This window comes from Coenobita brevimanus, chromosome 7 (genome assembly GCF_032717465.1).
Source record: "Coenobita brevimanus isolate Jiangsu-jjx chromosome 7, ASM3271746v2, whole genome shotgun sequence".
Lineage (NCBI taxonomy): Eukaryota > Metazoa > Arthropoda > Malacostraca > Decapoda > Coenobitidae > Coenobita > Coenobita brevimanus.
Genome location: NC_136960.1, coordinates 33,879,746 through 33,892,489, shown reverse-complemented (window position 1 = coordinate 33,892,489; position 12,744 = coordinate 33,879,746). Strand labels below are relative to the sequence as shown.

The 12,744-nt window shown below is 46.6% G+C and overlaps 1 long non-coding RNA gene across 1 annotated transcript in view; it reads left to right on the top strand.

Moving 5' to 3' along the window:
• Positions 1-907: 907 nt before the first annotated feature.
• The window catches only part of LOC145405294 (uncharacterized), a 29,722-nt gene continuing 17,885 nt past the window's right edge, over positions 908-12,744 (top strand). The window contains exon 1 of the long non-coding RNA XR_013898328.1: positions 908-1,007. This is a non-coding gene — a long non-coding RNA (uncharacterized LOC145405294). The remainder of the gene's footprint in view (positions 1,008-12,744) is intronic.

Below are 12,744 nucleotides of genomic sequence, written 5' to 3'. Positions count from 1 at the left end.
ATTATTATTATTATTATTATTATCATCATCACCATCCATATTATTGCCATCAAAACAAAATTGATGATATCTAGGGTTGGTGGCGGTACTGTCAAAGACGAGGGAGAGTGGCTATGTGCAGTTTGCCACAAGGGCGTGGGAAGTAATTCCATCTTGTGCAGTGTTTGTGATAAATGGGTGCACAAGAGATGTGGTATTAGAGATAGAATGTGAGATAATGCTGATATTATGTGTACGGCGTGTCGGGGAGAGCAGGTGGAGATTGTCAGGCATGAAAGGATTGAACTTGCTGGTGAGTCTCATGAGTGTGTGGAAGAGTTTTGTTATTTGGGAGACATGTTGTGTGCTGGAGGTGGGGTTGGAGCTAGCTCTGTGGCTAGGGTGAGAAATGGTTGGAAGAAGTTCAGGGAGCTGTTGCCTCTCCTGACATTGAGAGGACTCTCCCTACGTGCTAAGGGGTGTTTGTATGCAGCATGTGTTAGGAGTGTAATGCTGTATGGTAGTGAGACCTGGGCAGTAAAGAAGGAGGATATTCGCAGGCTCAGACGTACAGCAATGAAGGGGGGCTGGGTTTACGATGGAAGAGTTTAGAGGTAGGATGGGACTGGAGTGTATTGGTGTTGTGATTAGGAGAGGTAGATTGAGATAGTTTGGGCATGTGAAGAGGATGGGGGATGAAAATTGGGTGCAGAAGGTGAGAAGTGTTAATATTGGGGGTGGGGTTATGAGGGGTAGACCAAGAAAGACATGGGACGAGGTCATTAAGTGTGACCTCAGGAATGGGGACTGAACAGGAAGGCTGCAATAGATCGTGCAACATGGAGAGCCACCATTAGGTGACCAAGGCCGACGCATGCAAGCATGTTGGAGCCTTCAAAAACTAAAACGAAAAATGAAAACGATCATGCAACTAATGAACAATTTTTCAGGTTGCAACAAGACCCCCCTGCAGGAGTCAGTGCTGCTGTCACAGAAAACATCATGATCTGGAATACCATTATCTTTGGGTGAGTTCCTATAGTATTTTCACCGTAACCTGGCTTAGGAAAGTTAATCTTGGAATTGATAGAGGAGGAAAAATGCATGGTGTGGGGGTCAAGAGAAACACAGCTGCTTGCGCTTGGCTTTATTTCGAGCAGTGGGGACATGCGCGACTGACACCTGGGGCTGTGATTCAAAAGGCTCTGGCATTGCCTATGAACAGGCAGGGCAGTACTCCCGAGGTGGATGGAAAGCTGATGACAGGGAGTGCTGGAGCTCCCGTTTCATCAGCCCTCAGGACTAGTTCCTGACCATCCCCCTTTGCTGAACTTTTTCAGTGTCTCAGTTACACAGAGAGTAGGCCAGCATGCTCTCCAGTACAAATTTCTCTAACTATCTACACCAAACTACATGCACAGTACACACTACACTTCCTATTCAAAATTTACCAAAATGGCGTCGTCTTATCAAGCCTCGGAGTCCCCAGGGGGGGGGACCATAAATGCCCCCACCATCTGCCCGTCTCCCGGTGACGACTCAAGGTGCCTGGAACCACGGTCTGACTCTCTTCTTCTTCATTTCTGCAACATTCGCGGCCTTTCCTCTAACTTTCGCTCTGTTGAGCACCACCTCTCCTCCTCTAAACCTCACCTTCTTTTTCTAACGGAGACTCAGCTGTCTGAGGCAACTGACATCAAACCCTTTTCTGTATCCTCCTACTTTCTCTATACTCATTTCAAAGCCAAAGGTGGCTGTTGTGTATATATACGCAACGACTTATCTTGCTCTCGTGTTCCTGAACTTGATTCTTCTGAATTCTCCACACTCTGGCTTCGGCTTTCCTGTCATTCTCTGACTAAATATATCTGTGCTGTTTACTTATCCCCTAATTCTACTGACTATCAAAAATTCTTCGACTATCTTACTTCTACGATGGAACACATTCTATCCATTTCTCCTTTCTCTGAAATCTCCATTCTTGGAGATTTCAATGTTCACCACCACCTTTGGCTCTCCTCTCCTTTCACGGATCCACCTGGTGAACAAGCCTACATCTTTTCTATCCTTAATGACCTAGAGCAGCTTGTACAGCACCCTACCCGTATCCCTGACCGCCTTGGAGAGAGCTCCAACATACTTGACCTCTTCCTCACAACTAATCCTTCTGCTTACTCTGTTAACCCGCCCCGTCCCGGCAACTTTTCGACCACTGGTACCCCCCAATCCCGGGCAATTTTCGACCTTTTTTTTTTTTTTTTGCTTAAACTTTCGCTTTTGGTCAGAAACAATGGCCGGTGGCAAAGAAAGTGGTCCCTGGGGTCCCTAATTAGCTTAACCAGGTATGCGATGGTCCCACCTGGCCCCGTGTTCTCCCTATGCGGTGTGAGCATCAAACGTTTTCTATGTTATTATAAGTTTGGGAAACCAATGAAAGTAAGTAGAAATGAATTTATTACAAACATAAAAACATGTGATAAAAGAGTATATTGGATTTTATACAAAAATAGAGCAGAAATAACCATTGTACCAACGTGAGAAACGAGCAAAATCGGCCAACTTGGTCACGATGAATCGCTAACATTCTAAAATCATGATACATATAATTTTTTTTACTTACATAATACTTCTATAATAACATTATACCATTTTACATTATATTGAACAGTTTTTACGTATTCACAGGCCTTTTGATAACATTTAGCGTAATGCTAGCGCTAATTTACGTAGTGAGTGAACTCGCTGTGACTGATGTTTCAACTCGTATTGTGCTTTTTCTACTAACATAATACCTTTCTAATATTATTATACACTTTTCAACTTTATAGAACTGTTTTGAGATTATTTCAGGCCTTACGTAAATATATAGCGTAATAATAGCGCATAGTAACACACACGGTGAAGTCGCTATGACAACTAATTCAACTTACAACCTATTTTTTTACTTATATAATTATACTACACTAACATTGCACATGTAAACACTTGATATAATTGATATTACATCATTTCTGAACGTAAGATGGAACTTAGCGTCATATTTATGGCTGCATTTACACAGGGAGTGTTATCGCGATATCATTTGTTTCATCTTACACAAGTAATCAACTTATAAAATACCTTACTACTAACATTACAACATCATCCACTGTATATAATTCCTATCACATACTTACTGACCAGAATGTGGGTGTAATCGTGACATCAATTATGACAACTTACAGTAATGTTCAACTTATACGTTTTATTCATGCTAACATTACACCCGTTTCCACTTTATTTCCTTGCTATCACATATTTACTGACCAGATTTACACAGTGGGTGTAGTTTTGATAACAATTCTTTCCACTTACACTAATTCTCATCTTATACATTACTTTTCTGAAAAATAACACCCGTTTCAACTTTATATTTGACTTAGCACCTACTGACTGGCCTTACCATTATCATGAGCGTCATTTCGCCTTCCCACACAGTTTCAGTAGTGTAGGAGATTATGATATTCCTTGAAACAAGGCTGAAGGCACAACGCAACATTGCACTCGACACACTCGTATCTTGTGTCTTTTCTCTGCGTTGATGGTCTGACTGTCGAGTGCTTACATACATGGCAGCGACGCTGGGGTTTACGACGGTTTGGTTCGGAAGGGATTGCGCTGGGGTAGTGGCGGGCTGCAAGACGTAGGGGAGTCTGAGCAGCACGGGGGCGCGGGGGCGGTGTGGGGGTCTTTCCTGGGCATGCTTGGCGATTATTTCACGTGCCAGCTCCCTCACAAACCCCTCAAAGGTCTCGGATACTCCGGTGGTCATTGCGTGCAGGTAGTGGGCGTTCAGGACCGTGATGTCGAGCAAGTGGAAAAAGAGTTTCTTGTACCACTTCATCGTTGTCCTGGCACAGTCAACACTTGAAATCATCGAGTCTGACTGATCAACTTGCCTCATGTTCAGATTATAGGCAAGTACAGACTCTGGTTTCCATACGTTGCGCCTCCTCTCGCTACGGTGATCCACGGAGTCTGTGCGGTGCATCGGGGGCTGTGAACAGTTGATAGGAGGCAAACTTCCCTGTTGTGGTTCCACAGGGTTGCAAGGATGTTATTGGCCTGGAAGAAAACCACCTCATTCTTGTCAAGTTTCCTCCCTATCTTGACCATATGGCGACGGTTTCTCTTGACTGTACCACAGACTCCGGTGTCATGTTGGTGGAGGAACCTAGCGAGAAGAGGGCTAGTGTACCAGTTGTCCAGGTACAAAACATGACCACGATGAAGGTACTCTTCTATCATTGTCTTCACCACGGCCCCAGAGAGTCCTATACTCCGATCTTCTATTATATCTGTCTGTGCGCCCGTGTACAAGACTATGTCTTGCACATAACCAGTCTTACAGTCACACATAACAAAGATCTTGAACCCGAAACGGTGTCTCTTGCTGGGTATATACTGCCTAAAGGAAATATTGCCTCTCCACAACACAAGACTCTCGTCTATGACGAGGTCTCTGTAGGGATAAAATGAGGAGCGGAACATTTCCCGTAAATGATCAAATACCAGCCTAATTCTCCTCATTTTATCGGTGTTATTTGCATTGGCTGGATCATCTGCATCAAAAAGTGGAGGCGGCCGAGAATAAACTGAAATCTATTACGACCCATCACCTTTCCAAAGAAAGGTGTTAGGATGATTGGGTCCGTTGTCCAATAGGCAGGAATTTGATTTTTCTTCACCACACCCATCAAGATTACCAGGGCCAAAAATAGGAACATCTCTGATATAGTCACGGGAAAGTCATACTGTTCTGCATGCTTGCTTGTGGTTCCTAGGCGTTCACTTTCAAGGCGCTGGGATTGTGAAAATATATTCGTCTGTTCTACTATGCGCCCAACAAACGCCTCATCAAAAAACAAATTGAAAAATCTAAACGTGACGACCCAGCATTTACACCTGGAGCCGTGCAACCTGACCGCCACTCCTCAGTGAACTGGTGAATGATGGGAGTAAAATTACTCCCATCCTCCCAGTTCCACGTGACACCACCGTCTCCAGCCACGTCACCATCGTCCCCTTCGTCAGGGTGGGGAGGTGAGGGTGGTGGGGGAGGTTGGGGAGGTGGAGAGCGGCGCCTCTCATCACTCGCACTTCTCTTCCCTCTCCCTTTTCCTTTACCCTTTCCCTTCCCTTTCTTTCCTTTCCCCACATCCTGGGGCTGTGGGGAGGAAGTTTGGGCATATTCAGGGGCGAAAGAAGTGCTGGGGAGTGACTCAACCTCCTCTCCCCTAGGCCTACGAGCACCACGTGCTCGTGCTGCCTCCCTCCCACCAATGGCCCCTTCACCCCGCACTACCCCCACACCACTCTCACTTTCACCCCGCGCTGCCGCCACAACACTTTCCCTTTCTCCCAGCAATCCCACCACACCACTTGCTACTTCCCCAGACAAAGTACTTGAACCATACCTTAGGTGTCGTCTCGCCCCACCTTCTGATCCACGTGGTGATATTTTTTCCTTTCCCAACCACTCGGCGATATCACGTCCTAGCCCTCCGTCATCCTCATCGTCCTCATCCTCGTCCTGATCAGAATCGTGATGGAGAGATAGCTGTGCACGTGGTTGGGGAGCAGCCTGGCCTTCCCTTGCCTTACGGTATGTCACATACCGCGTTTTTCCTGGCGAAGGGACCTCCTCATCACTGCTACTTATTTCTTCCTCTGGCTGGACGTAATCGCGATCCACCACATCATCATCGAGTGGAGAATCACTGTCTCCAGTGAAGGCTTCCAGGACGGATGCAATTTGCTCATCTGAGAGACCTTTCCGCGCCATGTCTGACCTGGGTCACTGCTGGCAGGTGAGTGACCGAGACAAGGGCGAGCGCGGGTCACGCGGGGTCTAGGACGCTGCCCGCCTGGCGGCAGGTAGGGGAGGCTTGGGTACCCGGGCGAAACGAAAATCTCCCGCGAATTTTGAAATTTGTGGAAATTATGAACCTTGCAATTGCAGGACGTTGAAGTACGTCCTCGGGACTGGCTGTGACAAAACGTGAGGACGTGGAAGTACGTCCTCGGGACGGCGCGGGTTAATCTTTTCTCTCCGTTGGGCTCCTCCGATCACAACCTTATTACCTTGACCTGTCCTATCACTCCGGTACGGCCTGTGGACCCTCCAGTGAAACGTCGTCTGTGGCATTTTGGAGCCGCGGACTGGGAGGCCCTCAGGCAGTACTTCTTTGATTTTCCCTGGAATGATTATTGCTTCCATGGCCGTGAGCCATCTGAGTGTGCTTTGCGCATTACAGAGGTTATTCTCTCGGGCATGGAAGCATACATTCCTTTCTCATATCCTTTGACTAATGCAAGAAAGCCTTGGTTTAATCACGCTTGTTCTAATGCTGTCCGCAACAAGGAGAGGGCCTACAAAAGGTACCGGAGCCAACCCACCCCTGAATCACACCGTCTTTACGTTTCTGCCCGGAATCGTGCTAAGTCTGTTCTTCGCTCTACTAAAAATAATTTCATCCATACTAAATGCTCTCAACTCTCCGACTCGAATTCTTCCCGCTCCTTCTGGCATCTTGCCATAAATCTTTCTAACAACTTTACCTCATCATCCTTCCCTCCTCTTTTCTACTCTGATGGTTCTGTAGCTATTTCTTCTACTGATAAAGCAGATCTCTTCGCACAGACTTTCTCCTCCAATTCTACCTTAGACGATTCCGATTGCTGTTCCTCCATCACTTCCCCCCTCTGACTTCCTCATGGCTGACATTAAAATTTCTTCATTGGATGTATTTTCTGCCATCACTGGCCTCAGTACTAACAAGGCATATGGGCCTGATGGGGTCCCTCCTATTGTTCTCAAGAACTGTGCTTCTGAGCTTACACCCTGCCTAGGCAAACTCTTTCGCCTTTGTCTGTCAACTTGTACCTTTCCTTCTTGCTGGAAGTTTGCTCTCATTCAGCCAGTCCCAAAGAAGGGTGACCACTCCCAACCCTCCAACTATCGTCCAATTGCTTTAACGTCCTGTATTTCAAAAGTTTTCGAGTCAATTCTTAATAGAAAAATTTTAAGGCATCTTTCCTATCACAACCTTCTTTCCGATCGTCAGTATGGGTTCCGTCAGGGACGCTCCACTGGCGATCTTCTCACCTACCTTTCAGACTCCTGGTCATCCTCCTTTCGCGACTTTGGCGAAAGCTTTGCCATTGCACTTGACATCTCAAAGGCTTTCGATCGAGTCTGGCATAAATCTTTAATTTCCAAACTGCCCTCCTACGGTTTCTATCCTTCTATCTGTGCCTTCATCTCTAGCTTCCTTTCTGGTCGTTCTATAGCCGCTGTTGTAGATGGCAATCGTTCTTCTCCTAGATCTATCAACAGTGGTGTTCCTCAGGGCTCTGTCCTATCACCAACTCTCTTCCTTTTATTCATCAATGATCTTCTGAGCTGTACATCTAACCCTATCCACTCATACGCTGACGACTCCACCCTTCACCTTTCCATTCGGTTCCCGCAACGCCCATCTCAACAGTTACTTCAACAAGCAAGGGATGAGGCTGTGGCACACCTAATGTCTGATTTGGCTCGTATCTCTGACTGGGGTAAAAATAATATGGTTGTCTTTAATGCATCTAAGACTCAGTTCTTACACCTATCAACCCGACAAAATCTTCCACAGGTATACCCACTAATGTTTAATAATATTCAGCTTAATCCTACATCATCCTTGAACATGCTTGGGGTTTCATTTACTCGGGACTTATCTTGGAAAGATCATATTACATCTCTTGTAAAATCTGCTTCCAAGAGATTGGGTGTGCTAAGCCGACTCCGCTCTTTCTTTACCCCTGCGCAATTGTTGACTCTATACAGGGGTTTTATCTGCCCCTGTGTGGAGTACAACTCTCATGTGTGGGGAGGCTCCCCACATACAGCTCTTCTCAATAGGGTGGAGTCAAAGGCTTTTCGTCTCATTAACTCTCCTCCTCTTACTGACTCCCTTCAACCTCTGTCTCTTCACCGCACTGTTGCATCTTTATCTCTTTTCTATCGCTACTTTAATGGTCACTGCTCCTCTGAACTGTCTGCTTGCATTCCTCCACCTCTACGACGGGCGCGTAGCATCCGTCTGGCAGCAAACTCTCATCCTTTTTCTGTCCAACTCTCTAATGCTAGAGTTAACCATTACTCCCAGTCTTTCATTTATGCAACAGGTCAGCTCTGGAACTGTCTCCCTCTATCTGTATTTCCTGCTGCCTATGATCTCCAGTCTTTCAAACGCAGTGTGTCCAGGCATCTCCAAATGATCGGATCTTGAATTTGGCTCTATATTGTATTTTGTTTTTCTCTTGGAGGGAACTGTTACTGCGGGCTCATGGCCTTTGGTTCCTTCTTCCTCGCATAAAAAAAAAAAAAAAAAAAAAAAAAAAAAACCCCCCGTCCCCAAGATTTTTAGATGGTTAACATACATAATTCTGAAAATCTGAAATAGGGGCACATACAGTAGTTTACAGTCATTAAAATATAATGTATAACATATCTGTGGCATACAGTGACAATGGTGTATCACCTATCTTGTGCATGAGGATATTACATGCAATCACAGTTCATAATCGTGGCACCACCTTGGTTGTCTCCATGTGCGTTGAGGATGTCCCCTACTCGATGGCTGTGTCAACTGGGGCTGAGGCATGGCAAAGTGATGGGGTGACAGTGGAGGAGAGGGCTGCTGCTGCAGGTTGGCTACTGGCAGGGGTATTGTTGGGTTCGGCTCGCTTACAGGATGGAGGTGGACATGATTCCTCACTGAGAGCCTGCCAGAACCATGTAGCCTCACACAGTACTGCCGAAACCTTCCAGCCTCCACCTCTACACCAGTTTTATCCCAAGGTTTTGGGGCAGGGTCTTGAATCCTGACTTGCTGGCCCACTTGTAAAGCATCCAGGGAATGGGCACTTTGGCCATACTTGTCAGCAACTCTCACATTTTTCACAGTCAGTTGCCGTTCCCATTTGCAAAGAGCCGCCTTCCAGTGGCAGTCTATCATGTAGTGTTGTTTGGCTACTGGGATGGAGTCATGCAGCTGCTTTCCAGTAGCTAACAGTGCTGGAGAGTTGTTGGCTCCATGGAGTGGGGTGTTGAGGTACTGAAACAGTGCATTTGACACACTGTCAGTATGAAGACTGCCACCAGTCCCCCTGTTGTTCATCAGTATTCTCATGGCTATCTTCACAGCAGCTTTGGCTCTCCCATTGGACTGGAGATAGTATGCTGATGATAGGCAAGCTGACATTCCCCAGCGCTGGAGGAAGTCTCGCATTTCCTCACTCACAAGATTTAAGCTGCCATCTGTTGACATTTCTTCTGGCACCCCTAATCTTGTGAAGTAAGTCCTACGCTTCTGGATGATGGTGCTGGAGGTTGTCTGCCTCAGGAAGTGAGCCATATCAATCCACCCAGTTAGCCTGTATGCATAAGCAAGGTAATTATGGCCATCTAACTGGAACAGATCTGCTACAGTTTGCTGGAATGGGTACTCAGGACGAGGCGTTGCCAGTGAGGGTTCATGATGTTGGGACATGGCATTGGTTTCACACCTGGTGCAGGCTGAGTGATGATACTGTAAATCTCCTGAACCTGGCCAATACACAGCTTGTCTTGCTTGTCGCAGCATGGAGTCAAGACCTTGATGACCCGCATGCAGGTTTGCTGCTACATGGTGCTAGAGGGACTTGGGAACCACGAGGCACACACTACCCTGGTCGTAGATGTAGGTCACCAGTCCACCAGTCATGGAGAGACGGTCCCGGACATTGTAGAATGGGTGGAGTGGTGGCACCTGCATGGACCTGCTTACTGGCCAGTCCCTTGTCACTGCTCTGTTGGCCAGTAACTGGTAGTCTGGGTCGTCAGCAGCAGCCTTGGTGATGAATTCCTGGTCAAGGACAATACTGTCTGCTTTGATGAGTGCTGCAACCAAGGATGCTGCTGCCACTGTCGAGGCTTCCTCCCTGGCCAGGTAGTCGTGTGGAGAATCCTTTAGAACCGGATGCCTTGAGAGAGTATTGGCAGCACAGTCATTCTTTCCTGGTAGATATCTTAATGTGTGTACTGTAGTGTGTTTTCTTTAGCCTAAATAGCCTGGGGTTCACAATGTCCTTGAGCGACTTGTCACCGAAGAGCTTAACCAAAGGACTATGAGAAGTTGAGACACCTCAGAAGGAAGAGGCGCACTTTGCTGAGGCACCACGCCACAGGCAGTGCCTTCTCCTCTATGGCTGTGTACCCTGACTCTGCTTGAGTCAGATGACGGCTGCCACACAGTGCTAACTTCCAGCCGCCATGGCAGCAGAAAGGGGTGTTGGCTGACACACATGAACAGTACTGCTGCAACACCACGAAGCCAATCCCATCTTTACTCCAATCAGTGACAGCAGCTGTAAGTTGTGTCTTGTTGTAGTATACTAATCCATCACTTGCCAGCTTGGTGATGAGTTGCCTGGACTCCTCAAATTTCTCTTGCAGCTGGCCATCCCAGTAAATTGTCTTGCTTATGGGCTTCTTTAGAAGGTCCCTAAAAGGTTGCATGATACGGGCCGTGGCCAGGAAGGGAGCCAGCTGGTTGACCAGGCTGTGAGAGTTGGATGTGATGGCATGGGGAAGTTCTTGGCTGTTGACAGTCTGTCATCTGTATGGAAATATTTCTCTCAGTCAAGGTGGAATCCCACAAATTCCACCTCCCTCTGGCAGAACTTGAAGTTCTCTGATTTGAGAGTTATGCCAGCTTTGCCGCTAATCTCGAAAAACTCTTATGCATGCCAGAATGCTTGAGGCATGCTGTCATCATAAAGAAGTGTGTCATCCACCCACTTGTGCTTGCATGGGATTCCCTGGATTGCATCATCAAATCGTTTGGTATAGGCATCTGACGCAGAACGATGGCCCACGTGTGTGTGCAGGCACTGGTATCTGCCCCATGGGGTTATGAATGTAGTGAGATCTGCTGGCCTCATCCAGTTCAACCTGGTGGAGTCCCCAATATGCATCGGCAAGTCTTGAAAGACCGAACTGGGATTCCTGACACCATGTCAGATGGGGCTGGGATGTGGTGGGTTTCTTGTAAGCACCTGCATTTAGCCTCTGGTAGTTGACAGTACAGCGGGGTTATCCATTCTTTTTTGCAACGACCACCATTCTTGCACACCACTCAACAGATTCCCTGGCCAGGACTTGGCGGAGCACCCCTCTGCATACATCGTCATCAAGCTGTTTCTTCACCTCATCTTGCCAGTGTTTAGGAACTGAGGCTGGAGTATGACAGGCAAAGGGTTTGGCATTAGGCAGCAGGTGAACGTGATGTGGCTCACCAGCCGTCACAGGTAGGGGGTTGCGTTTGACATTTAATGTCGATGATGTGAAGTGCTCAAACAACCACTTGGTCAGCTGTGGAATGTTCTCTGCCATTAGAGGAATTGGGGGTGTAGATGGTCTTGGAGGGTTGCCTGGTGTGGCAGGTAATTTGCATATGGAACTTTGCAAAGTTGAGGTGACCTTGTTAACAGAAAGGTGGAAGGGAAAGGCCTCTGGAACCAGGCCAAGCATTTTGCATGCTGTCAGAGATAAAAACAGAACACTGTTTTTTTTTTTGTTTTTTTTATGTAAGTAAGAAGGAACCAAAGGCTAGGAGCCCACAACAATTCCTTCTAAGGTAAAAAAAAAAACAATACAAAAGTGAGCCAAATTCAAGAACTGTTTATTCGAGATGCCTGGACACACTGCGTTTGAAAGACTGGAGATCATAGGAAACAGGAAATACAGACAGGGGGAGACAGTTCCAGTGTTGACCTGTTGCAGAAATGAAGGACTAGGAGTAGCAGTTAACTCTTGCATTAGAGAATTGGACAGAGAAGGGATGAGAGTTTTTTGTTAGATGGGTGCTACATGCCCGTCGTAGAGGTGGAGGGATGCAAGCAGACAGTTCAGAGGAGCAGTGACCATGGAAGTAGCGACAGAAAAGAGATAAAGAGGCAACACTGCGGTGAAGAGACAGAGGATGAAGGGAGCCAGTAAGAGGAGGAGAGTTGATGAGATGAAAAGCCTTTGACTCCACCCTATTGAGAAGAGCTGTATGTGAGGAGCCTCCCCACACATGAGAGTTGTACTATACACAAGGGTGAATGAAACCCATGTATAAAGTCAACAGCTGTGCAAGGGTAAAGAAGGTACAGAGTCACCTTAGCACACCCAATCTCTTGGAAGCTGATTTTACAAGAGATGTAATATGATCTTTCCAAGATAAATCCAGTGTGAATGAAACCCCAAGCATGTTCGTGGATTGAGCTAGGTATTATTAAACTTTAGTAGGTACTCCTGTGGAAGATATTGTTGGGTTGATAGATGTAAAAACTGAGTCTTTGATGCATTAAAGACGACAGAATTATTTTTACCTCAGTCCTAGATGCGAACCAAGTCAGACATTAAGTGTGCCATAACCTCATCCCTTGTTTGTTGAAGTAACTGCTGGGATGGACGTTGTGGGAACTGAATGGAAAGGTGAAGGGTGGAATCATATGTGTACGAGTGGATAGGTTAAATGTACAGCTTAGAAGATCATTGATGAATAAAAGGAAGAGAGCTGGTTATAGGACAGAGCCATGAGGAATACCACTGTTGGTAGATGTAGGAGAAGAACGATGGCCGTCTACAACAGCGGCTATAAAACGACCAGAAAGGAAGCAGTAGATGAAGGCACAGATAGAAGGATAGAA